The sequence below is a fragment of the Mustelus asterias genome, chromosome 2 (assembly GCF_964213995.1).
Source record: "Mustelus asterias chromosome 2, sMusAst1.hap1.1, whole genome shotgun sequence".
Classification (NCBI taxonomy): domain Eukaryota; kingdom Metazoa; phylum Chordata; class Chondrichthyes; order Carcharhiniformes; family Triakidae; genus Mustelus; species Mustelus asterias.
Window position 1 is genome coordinate 98,078,355 of NC_135802.1, and position 13,001 is coordinate 98,091,355.

The following is a 13,001-nucleotide window of genomic DNA, read 5'->3' on the forward strand; positions in this document are numbered from 1 at the left end:
CTGTTGTACAGTGACAATAAATGGATATTAGATCAAAGATATCAACCTACGTGTGGCCAAGTTTTAGGTGAGGGTTTTATACTTGTGTTGTTTTTGAAGGTATGTGGGGGTCAAGAGAATTAATGTAAAGTTAGATAGACTATTAAAAAATGCAACTAGGAATCTAACATATTTATTCAGTACAGAGATCAGTAATATTCTTTGTGACCCATTCAGTTGCTTATCATAGAGCTCACAGTCTGCATGGAAAAAAAATGTCATCAACACCACCATCACCACCAATGCCTCTACTTTTTCAGAAGACAAAGGAAATTTGGCATGTGAGCTACGACTCTCTCCAACTTTTACAGATGCACCATAGAAAGCATTCTTTCTGGCTGTATCACAGCTTGGTATGGCTCCTGCTCTGCCCATGACTGCCAGAAACTACAAAAGGTGTGAATGTAGCCCAGACCATCACGCAAACCAGCCTCCCATCTATTGACTCTGTCTATACTTCCCGCTGCCTCGGCAAAGCAGCCAGCATAAGTAAGGACCCCACGCACCCCGGACATTCTCTCTTCCACCTTCTTCCATCGGGAAAAAGATACAAAAGTCTGAGGTCACGTACCAACCGACTCAAGAACAGCTTCTTCCCTGCTGCCATCAGACTTTTGAATGGGCCTACCTTGCATTAAGTTGATCTTTCTCTACACCCTAGCTATGACTATAACACTACATTCTGCACTCTCTCGTTTCCTTCTCTATGGACGGTATGCTCTGCCTATATAGTGTGCAAGAAACAATACTTTTACTGTATGCTAATACATGTGACAATAATAAATCAAATCAAATCAAATCACCATGACCTGGTTAGGATGTCTCTCTGTGTCTTTATCTGCTCCAATATCCTTTTGATATTTCAGCCCTTTTTGTCATCACTTTCTCCTGCCAATTAAAGCTAACACTTTCGGCCTCTCAGTTGAAGGTAGATACTCTTCTCATCTATCTTTGCCCCAATTCATGCTGAGACTATTCCCCCTACCAATTTTATGTTGGCATGTGTTTCAATTTCAGTTTCATGGTGTCACACCAATTCCATAAATGGTGTTACAAACGTGAAGAACAAAAGCAGAAAAGACCTAGTCTTAATCATGCCAACACTTAACAGATCCAATAAATGCAGAGCAGTGTTCAAGAAAATAATTGAAATGCTGAATTAAGTAGCCAATCAATAGATTATAAGCCAGAGGAAGTCATGCACAAACTGTATTGTGACCTAGTCAGATCAGACCAGACCTGGTCATCAACACACAGGAAAGACATTCAAGTGTTGAAGGCATTGGAAGGAAGAACCAAAGGACTGATCCTGGCACAAGAGTAGAACGTTTGTCAGAGTCAAGAATCCTGTCCTGTCTGCTGGAACCATTGATATCCTTCACCTTGACAAATATAAAATTCAACTCCCTTAAAAAAGGTCAAAGAAGATATAAATTGGAAATAAAAAAATAACTGTAATTGCTTCAGCATTTGATTTTTTAAAATTCATTCCTGTAGGTGTCATTGGCCAGGTCAGCATTTATTTCCCATCCTTAATTGCCCTCGAGAAGGTGGTGGTGAACTGATTACTTGAACTGCTGCAGTCCATGTGATGTAGGTACACAGACAGTGCTGTTAGGGAGTTCCAGCGTTTTGACCCTGCGGCACAGGGTCAAAAGTTCCAAGTGTGTCTTGGAAAGGAACTAGCAAGAGGCGGTGTTCTTATGCATCTGCTTCTCTTCTTCTAGGTGGTAGAGATTGTAGGTTTGGAAGGTGCTGGCAAAAGTACCTTTGCAAGTTGCTGCAGTGAATTTTGTAGATAGATCACATTGCTGCCACAGTGCACCGGTGGTGGAGGGAGCGAATGTTTAAGGTGATTTCACTGTGTGCATTTGAATGTGGTATTAAAAAAAAAGTCATAAATATTAAAATCACTTGCAATCACTGACTACAAAGAATTTTTCTGATTTGCTCTTCAATCTAGCAAGCTAAAGAAACATATTTAGATCCAATGACTGGTTTGGTATGTAGGTAATTTAAAAAAGAAATAAAGCACCCATTAGCAGTTTAAAAGTTTTTTAAAGTTTGTTTATTAGTCACAAGTAAGGCTTACATTAACACTGCAATGAAGGTACTGTGAAATTCCCCTAGTCGCTACACTCTGGCGCCTGTTTGGGTCAATGCACCTAACCAGCACGTCTTTCAGTTTATCTCAGACTGATCAAATTCTGCAGCAGTCCTCACTGTTAAGCAGTACTGATTGCAAATCAAACAGAAGCAGAAGGGGGTTTCATGTCAGCTGTGTTTCAAACACAGCAACATTACAAATGTGGAGGCTGATATGCAGTCAACTCTTCATGATGGTGACAGATGTTTCATAATAGAATGAAAGAGTCCAGGGTACTCAAGCTGCCGCAGCAGTAGCACAGGTCTCTACAACAGAAACCGTAGAGCTTCACACAGAATCATTAAAACATCTTCTGCTCCTCATCAACTTCGCACAGATGCACAATCATTCACTCTCAATGATTACCAATACTCAGGGAGGTGGATGGGGGCAGAGGATACTCTGTCCTCCTCTGCTCATGAGGTATTAAAACTGGAAAGGGGAGCAGAGACCAAATATCTCAGGATCTGGGCCTCTTAATCATGTGACACATTGACTTGGTAAGTCAAAATCGTGCAGCGAAAGAATGCACATGTTTGTTGCAGACTAATTGATAGTGATTGATTGCCATGGTTAATCAACAACAACTGATGATTGCTGTAACATTTCCAGGATGAGACAAAGAAAAGTAGATAGACTATAGTCTTTCCTTTCTCTGGTAATTTCTGTGATAATATATACTTCAGCCTGGCTGCTCAGGCATTTAACCACCCACTGTTACTGACACACTCACATCTGCAGACAGGTTTTGGCAGACAATTAGTACAAATAGAGGCTCAAACGTTCAAGATAAATTGTGACATTAGACCTATAGATTTGTGAAGCTCTAACAGCCATTCTGTTGGATGGTTGCAAACATACCCCTACAAGTTGGTCTGACATCAATTGTAGACAAAATGCTAGAATCTAATATTAAAGATGTGGAAACAGGGCATTTAGAAAACTAATGTGTTTAAGTAGAATCAACACAGATTTAGGAAAAGGAGATTATGTTTGAAAAATAGAGACGCAAGGACGAATTAGAGACAGTCAGCATGGCTTTGTGAGTGAAAAATCATGTCTCACAAATTTGATTGAAGTTTTTGAAGGGGTAACCAAGAAGGTAAATGAGGGCAGTGTAGTTGATGTTGTCTACATGGACTTTAGCAAGGCCTTTGACAAAGTACCACATGGTAGGTTGTTGCATAAGGTTAAATCTCACGGGATCCAGCGTGAGGTAGCTAAATGGATACAAAACTGGCTTGATGACAGAAGTCTCCACATCTTGATGACAGAAGCCAGAGGGTGGTTGTAGAGGGTTGTTTTTCAAACTGGAGACCTGTGACCAGCGGTGTGCCTCAGGGATCGGTGCTGGGTCCACTGTTATTTGTCATTTATATTAATCATTTGGATGAGAATTTAGTAAGCATAGTTAGTAAGTTTGCAGATGACACCAAGATTGGTGGCATAGTGGACAGTGAAGAAGGTTATCTCGGATTGCAACGGGATCTTGATCAATTGGGCCAGTGGGCTGACAAATGGCAGATGGAGTTTAATTTAGATAAATGCAAGGTGATGCATTTTGGTAGATTGAACCAGGGCAGGACTTATTCAGTTAATGGTAGGGCGTTGGGGAGAGTTATAGAACAAAGAGATCTAGAGGTACAGGTACATAGCTCCTTGAAGGTGGTGTCACAGGTATACAGAGTGGTGAAGAAGGCATTCAGCATGCTTGGCTTCATTGGTCAGAACATTGAATACAAGAGTTGGGACATCTCGTTGAAGTTGTACCAGACATTGGTAACGCCACACTTGGAATACTGTGTACAGTTCTGGTCACCCTATTATAGAAAGGATATTATTAAATTAGAAAGAGTGCAGAAGAGATTTACTGGGATGCTGCCGGGACTTGATGGTTTGAGTTATAAGGAGGGGCTGGATAGACTGGGACTTTTTTCTCTGGAGCGTAGAAGACTGAGGGGTGATCTTATAGAGGTCTATAAAATAAAGAGGAGCATAGATCAGCTAGATAGTCAATATCTTTTCCTAAAGGTAGGGGAGTCTAAAACTAGAGGGCATAGGTTTAGGGTGAGAGGGGAGAGAAACAAAAGGGCCCAGAGGGGCAATTGTTTCACACAGAGGGTGGTGAGTGTTTGGAACAAGCTGCCAGAGGTAATAGTAGAGGCGGGTACAATTTTGTCTTTTAAAAAGTGTTTAGACTATTACAAGGGTAAGATGGGTATAATGGGATATGGGCCAAATGCGGGCAATTGGGACTAGCTTAGGGGTTTAAAAAAAAAGGGTGGCATGGGCAAATTGGGCAGAAGAGCCTGTTTCCATGCTGTAAACCTCTATGACTTATGACCTCTATCTATGAAAATCAACAGGGTTGGAGTTTTTTGAGGATGTCATCAGTAAGACGGGCAAGGAGGAACCAGTGGATGCCAAGCATTTAGATTCTCAAAAAAGCATTTGATAAGGTGATACAGAAGAGGTATTACGCCAAATGAGTACACATGGGATTGGGGCTAATATAGTAGCATAGTTTGCAGGTCGGTTAATAGATAGTAAACAGAGAGCAGAAACAAACAAGGCATTTTCAGGTTGGCAGACTGTAACTTGTGGGGTACCACAACGATCAGTATTTGGGCCTTAGCTATTTACAAAATATATCAATGACTCAGACAAGAGGACTGAGTGTAATATATCCAGGTTTTCTCGTGATAAATTTAGATGAAAGTATAAGCCATGAGGAAGACACAGGAAGTTGCAGATGGTGTCCTTATACATGAATTACAAAACATTAACATGCAGGTACAGCAAGCAATTTGGAAGGCAAATGGTACGTTAGCTTTTTTTACAAAGGGATTGAAGTATAAGACTGAAGAAGTCTTACTACCATTATACATGGCACTGATGAGAATACACCTGGAGACATGTGTGCAGTTTTGGTCTCACATTAAGGATGGATATATTTGCCCTTAAGGCAGTGCAAGGAAGATTAAATAGACTGATTCCTGTGATGAAGGGATGAGGAAATATTGAGTATACTTAGACCTATATTTCTTGGAGTGTTAGAAGAATGCAAAGTGATGCGATTCAAACAGGGTTTGACAGTATAGATACCAAAAAATATTGTCCCTAGTTGAGGAATCTAGAACATGGGATCAAAGTATCAGAATATGGGGTCAGTCCTTTTAACACTGAGGTGAGGAGAAATTTCTTCACTCAAAAGAGTTGGTGAATCTTAAAAATTCTCTACCTCATAGAGCTGTGAATGTTCAATCATTGAATCTATTCAAGACAGATGCTGATACTGTAGATTTACAGGTACTAAGGGAATTAAGGGATACAGGGATAACATGAGAAGGTGGAGTTGAGATAGAAGGTTAACCATGATCATGTTGAATGGTGGAGCGGGTATGAAGCACTAAACGGCCTACTCCATCTCTTATGTTCTTATGGTTTTCATAAGTACTCCAGTGATCAGGATTTATGTGACACGGCATGAACAAGCAAGCCAAGGTGATCAGCCTGATTGGTCATGCCTGGCAAGTGTCACCAACCATATTTACAGCCCTTCTTGCACTTAACCAATGATAACTGGGCAGACTGTTACATTTATGAGGCTTATAAGATTATTATATTTTGGGACTTCTTGAAGAAGAGTCATACGGACTTGAAACACTAACTCTATTTCCTTCTCCACAGATGCTGCCAGACCTGCCGAGTTTATCCAGCATTTTCTGTTTTTATTTCAGATTTCCAAAAGTATTTTGCTTTTATTTTAAAGACAAACAAGGAATTTTTTTGGGAAGAAAATTTGATTTGGCCCTTTACAAATCTAATCACAGCTCTTGGAATTTTGGGGCCATAAAGACTATTCAGGAATTGTACTATATATTATAATTAAAGTGTTTGATTCTCCTGAAATGTCACCCAGTTCACTCTGCATTGAGTGCACTTTAAATAAGAAAACAGAAAATGCTGGATAAAGTCGACATGTCTGGCAGCGTCTGTAGAGAAACAGACTGAAGAAGAGTCTACAGACTCAAAATACATACTCTGTTCCTCTGTCCACAGATGCTGCCAGGCCTGCTGAATTCAGCATTTTCTGCTTTTATTTCAGATTACCAGCATCTGCAGTATTTTGCTTTCATTGAATAAGGGACACTTCAGTAAGTCCGGTGTCAGTTTGGGTCAATTTCTTGCACTCCTGTCTCTGATTCAGAAATTGTGGAATGAACATATAGGCTTGGCGGATATTTCCGTGATAATGCTGTATTGTTAAACATGCTGTCTTCCAGCTGAGGTTTTAAACCAAGGCTTAGCCTGCTAAAATGGATTTTGAATATCATCCGGCACTATTCAAAGAGGGGCATGATGCTTTCTTAGTGTTCAAGCCAACACTGTTCCTTCAGCAATCTCCACCAAAACCGGATTATCTGCTCCATGCATTACTGAGTGAATATTGTTTTTTTTTGTTTGCCTATATAGAGTTTCATTGCTTGTAACATGCTTTGGGATGTTGAAATGCGAAGAATTACATATGAATGTCAGTTGCTTCTCAGTAGTGGCTACTCATTATATCACTGACAACTTGGGGCGTAAGGTTGATAGGAATGTATAGCTGCAGTTAGTTTCCTCAAGCTGTTTGTCCTTTACAACTGTTGGGCGTACAATATATTGATTTTTTAATATATTTGCTGTTTGAATATGAAATCACAATCACCCAGAAATTACTGGAGGTGTAAATATTGACTTCACTCATTTGCAAGCCATAGATTCATAGAATGAATAAGCACAGACCTCCTTGAATTTATTTCATTATTTTATTTAGGTGCACCTAACTTAAATAGGTTAACTCCCCCAACAACGTTGCAAAATAATTTCTTGTAAAAGTGTTTAGCACTTAATTGCTAATATTGCCCACAGTAATATCTACGTTAATGTTAGTAACTCTGTTACTTATACCACTTAAGGAACCTGGGAGCTAAATTTGAAATATACAAATTGACATGGGAATCACAATAAGTCCATTGTAACAAAATCATCACACCAACTTTGTGCTGTCTCGTTATTTTAGTCATTTTAGCATCCAGCCAGTGCTAACTGTGCTATGATTAGTTGGATGCATCAGCAGGAAGGGCAATGACATGAGTGGTTAGCACTACTTAAAGTTAACCTGCACTGCTTAAAACTGACCTGCAATTCTTAATAAGGAAGGTGGATTGTGACAGGAACAGATGTTAACAGTCATGCGGGGAAGTGAACCTGACTTGGGCAATATTGAAGAATAGCATGACAATTTTTAAAAAGCCATATCTTATTTAAAAGTTCAATGCCTCCAGACCTAATTCAGGGTTTTGATCCATCCAGTGTTTAAGGGAGGTTGAAGACAATAACCACTGCCGTTGAATCAGTGATGAGGTGTTATTTCTTTGCGTTGCATGCAGCTTACAGTTCCATCCATCTGAATAGTGGGTTGATATCAGCTGCATTAATATTAGTTGTTTTCAAGGATGACTGGCAGAATTTTAATCATTGTCCTGGTACGTTTTCCCAATGTTCCAGAATGTTAACTGCTAATGCCTTCTTCCATTTCCAACACAAATGGCATTGCAGCAACTAACAGGCTGGGCAATGTGGAACAACACCGGGAATCACTTAGTTGGATTAGACTTAAATGTTAAGTGATATCATCTGTATAGCACCATTTAACTACACACCCAGTGCTAAGAGCATCATGAGGCTGAGCAGTATTTGGCAGCAGAGTAAATTAATGCTACTGTTATACTGTAAATTGTCCTTTCCCACGAAGTTGCAGCAAGCTTTGGAACCTGGTTCATCTTGGTTTTTAACTTTATCATCAACACTGGTTAAAAAGTAAATTGACGACCAATCGACATTTGGTATCCCAGTGTGTTTATCAAGAACCTGCCAGCAAATGCCATCAAGAAAGTAATCAAACACCCAAAAGTGACCTTTCCAAAAAGCAAGAAAGCATCAAACATGTGCTCCAAAGCCATAACCTATGTCATCAGTGGATAGCCTTTGACACCCAGTAACCCTCCATTTATCATTCAGACTTAAAAGCAGTTGTGCCAGTGGATTGGCACACAATGAAGGTATAATAAATGCTGCCAGGATACCAGGCATTGACTTGCATGAGTTGCTGCCTTTGGTCAGATGCCAGCTGCCTCTTGGTTCTGGTAAAGGGTAGAGTTGACATGCGCTGCCTGCAAAGTGATGTGTGTGTAGCCAATGGCACCCTGCACCTTGAGGAAAGCTGAGAGCTCACATGACATCAGGTTGTAGTCCAACAGGTTTATTTGAAATCACAAGCTTTCGGAGCACTGCTCCTTCATCAGTTGAAGTCACTTTGAGGAAAGCTGTAATCCTAGCAAAGCTATGTGCTCACTCCACCTGCTGAAATCTGACAAGAGAATATTAATATAGTTAAGCTTTCTTTGATTAGAGAGCCTCAGTGACTTCCCTTATTAAACAGTGGGCAGCAAACTGGGAGAAGTTCCAAAAACTACTAGCTTATGCTGGAAGGAGCCAGACGGATAAAAGTTCATCCCATTGATTCCTTCACAGCCAATGTTTATGTGGTTGTTTCTCTGTTCTGAGGTTGCTATTGTGGCTGTGGATTTCAATGAGGATAATCTTAGTGAAGCATAAATGTTGTACCTATTGTTCCTCGCTAAGGTTTAGGTAGGAGAATGTTGTGTTATCATAATGATATAAAACATTGGGCTTATTCGCTGTATAAGACATATGGCACCAATTGCTAATAAGGGATTGGATAAACATCTTGTCGGTTTATTAATAAGACTAAGCACGAGAAAGATTATACATAGGTATAAACTTTGAAGACACCAGAGCTTTGCGTGTGTGCTCTGCTAAAACAAAAGCGATACTAAGACTGGATCACATAATACTTTTCCCTTCCAGTGGTATCATGCTGATATCCATTAAAGGCACATTATAAGAGAGGATCTCTCAACACCATCGGTAGATGTGGCCTACTGCTGAGAGCCTTTCTCCACCTCCTCCTCCTTCCAGTAGCTTGTCCTGTTCTGCATTTGCTCCATTCATTCACCCAGACATGCTGCATTCCAAGAGGAATACCTACAAGTGCTCCACTGTTTGGGGGCAGCTGATTTGTGCAGATGTCTTCTTCAGTACCTGCCACACCATTCCCTGTTGATTTTTACAATTTCAAACATCTATAGAAACCTCCAACCGCTTAGAATAAATCAACCAGCAATTAACCTGTAAGTAGTTAATTAGCCCTTTGAGCAGCACTGGTGGGGGGGAATCGTCTCTGCTGCTGAACACATGTTCAGCTGTCCGAGGTAAAGAGAGGGCATTAATTGAGTTCCAACATAGCAGCATCTGCACAATATCAGTGTTTTACTCACCAATTTACATCATGATCTGTCTGCTCTGTATAATTCCATGGATGTTCGCTGTGAATGTATTAATCTTTCACCAATATGGTGTCCAATGTGATTTGTCCAAGAGTGCCCACACTGCAGACATAATTTTGCAGCTCTAAGGGCACTCAAGATGGCCCAAACAATGTGTGCAAGCGATCCCAATTTCTTCCACTATACGTCTTTAATTGTGGAGCTTTTCATTCATTAATGTGCTTAATATTCATTGGATAAGTGAGAGGGTTATTTCCTTGGCTTACTTTGACAGCTTTCCTTGGAGATTTTTCACTGCAAATCTAAGAGTAAATTCAGTATTCTCACACTCTCAATAGAAAACCACATCAGAAGAGAAGGGAAATAGGGCAACAACACTGTAGCACCAATTCTGCAACCTATACTTCTATGCAGTGTGGTGCTGAATTTGTTCCAAATAATCCTAGGTCAACAATAACAACTTGCAATCATATAGTGCCTTTAATGTAGCAAAACAGTCCAAGTTGTTTCACAGAAGTGTAATCAGGCAAATAATTTCATAGTCATATTATTTACCTTGTCATTAAGATAGGTTTCATAGATTGTGAACTCACAGTGGGAACATACACTCAGAGAAAGTGTACATTAGAGATAGAGTGATTGAGATCAATGAATTTATCTTTAAGGCAAGTCATTTCACAACAATATTTAATTCATCAAGCAGCTCACCACCCGAATAAAAGTGATTCTAATTTGCTTCAACATGTTGCTTTTTTTACATTATTTACAAACGCCACAATTGACTTGCTTTTTAAATCTCTTTCTCATTATATACTTTGTTCAAACAGGGAATTTAAGAAGGAAACACAGCATGCATTCAACGAGGAGATATGTATACTTTTAAGGCATGATGTGGAGATGCCAGCGTTGGACTGGGGTAAGCACAGTAAGAAGTCTCACAACACCAGGTTAAAGTCCAACAGATTTATTTGGCAGCACTAGCTTTCGGAGTCTCAGGCTCCTTCATCAGGTGAGTGAGGACTTGTGTTCTCAAACAGGTCATATACAGACACAAACTCAATTTGCAAGATAATGGTTGGAATGCGAGTCTTTACAGGTAATCAAGTCTTAAAGGTACAGACAATGTGAGTGGAGAAAGGGTTAAGCACAGGTTAAAGAGATGTGTATTGTCTCCAGACAGGACAGTTAGTGAGATTTTGCAAGCCCAGGCAAGTTGTGGGGGTTACAGATAGTGTGACATGAACCCAAGATCCCAGTTGAGGCCGTCCTCATGTGTGCGGAACTTGGCTATCAGTCTCTGTTCAGCGATTCTGCGTTGTCGTGTGTCGTGAAGGCTGCCTTGGAGAATGCTTACCCGAAGATCAGAGGCTAAATGCCCGTGACTGCTGAAGTGTTCCCCGACTGGAAGGGAACACTCCCGCCTGGTGATTGTTGAGCGGTGTTCATTCATCCGTTGTCGTAGCGGCTGGAGACAATACACATCTCTTTAACCTGTGCTTAACCTTCTCTCCACTCACGTTGTCTGTACCTTTAAGACTTGATTACCTGTAAAGACTCGCATTCCACCCATTATCTTGTAAATTGAGTTTGTGTCTTTATATGCCCTGTTTGTGACCACAAGTCCTCACTCACCTGAAGAAGGAGCTTGAGGCTCCAAAAGCTAGTGCTGCCAAATAAACCTGTTGGACTTTAACCTGGTGTTGTGAGACTTCTTACTGTACTTTTAAGGCTGCAGAGCTTAAATAATTCACTGTGAGTTACATTCCTATAGGAATCTGTTAGCATTTGGAGATTGATGGTTTTGTGTACAATATATTATAAATTAGTGCACTTGTCCAACAGGTGTCATTTCAGATTCCTTGGCATGACCAAGGTTTTATGGTGGAGATTTGATGCTAGTTTTACTGGCTATTAAAGTGCTAATTCACCATAATGGAATGAAAAGCAAACATTCACTCAGCGAATTATCGCATAATGATCGACAGAAACTAGGCTGTCTCATGGAACGCTGCCAGTCTTCAAGCTGTCTTGGTTCTTAATGTTCAATGATTGAGGTTCATCATTCACGGTTTAAAGAATAATCAATTGCCACTCAGACATGCATTTGAAGCCAGCCAAGATTGGCAGGATGAAGGGACTAGATTTTACAATAGTCAATGCCTAGAGAATCTAGGGGGGATAAAATTGACCTGTGCCAGTGAGGCTCAGTGAATTGACAGCTCATTTTTAGAATGTGCCCAATTTTCTTTTCAATCAGCTACAGTGCAAGAGAGGCAGCTGATTTGTTATGAACCCATTTCAGATGACAGGCAGACCAGTTCCACATTGTGTGTCTCTACTACCCTACAATTATCCAGTGTCTTACATAAAAACAGCCTGGTGAAGTTCAATCCAGTCTGCAGTGAGTATGGTGAACAGCACAAAAACTGCTACAATTCAGGACTTAAAAAGCAGATTCTCTCACAATGCTTCTATACTATACTGTAAAATGTACAGTTATTGATATAGGGCTAGATTTCCGTGGTGTCAGGAAGACTCTGCAGACCTTTGAAAATAGCGGCCGGGACCTAATTCTGGGATTGACAGCCCCATTCCCATCAAGGCGGGATCAGAAAGCGGGTTGTTGTGGATCATGAGACTGCACCCTGCATTCCCAGTCTGACCGAGGCCTCTGCTAGCTCACCACAATATTCATGGAGTCAGGTCAGCTTTCCAAGAGGTCGTGGTTCACATTATTTCAGAGGTGTCACAAACCGTAATCTGAATGAGGGAACCTTTTGAAAGGAAGGTTCAAAAGCTTTTACTGATGGCCCAGCCCCCTCCCATATCTCCACACCAATCAATGCGTCTGCACTACCTCCTTTGGTCTCTCATCCCCTCTATGACAGTTTATGTCCCTCTACCTACCCTTATGGCACCTCATACCCCTTATGCCAATCTATTCCCCTTTACCCACTTCCATGGCCCCTCATACTCAACATTGCATAATGAAGATTAGATAAGAGCCTAGACGTCCATCAGTCTGTTGAAACAGCTGCACCCAAGGGAAACTATTGCTTGATTGACAGCATTTTCCCTTAGCTCAATTTCTCACTGCTCAACATGTATTTACACAAGGTGTCAAGTGTTTGCAGTTTCTGCTATTGATAATTCAAATGTCTCGTTGATTGAAACTTTTGTAGAACTCGAGTAAAATCAGTATTTTAAAGAACGTTAGGAATGAATGATTTGTTTTCATTTAAAACATTTTCACATATGACACTGTTACTGTAAGGTTCATTTTATTATTTCATGGGACGTAGGTGTTGCTGACAAGGCCAGTATTTGTTGCCCATCCCTAATTTCCGTAGAATCGAGTGGCTTGCTGGACCATTTCAGTTAAGAGTCAACTATATTGCTGT

General features: G+C 40.5%; 1 protein-coding gene across 8 annotated transcripts in view; it reads right to left on the reverse strand.

Annotated features, from left to right (window-relative positions):
- Positions 1-13,001, reverse strand: part of LOC144510005 (zinc finger protein 385D-like) — a 388,192-nt gene that overhangs the window by 176,120 nt on the left and 199,071 nt on the right. The window lies entirely within an intron of this gene.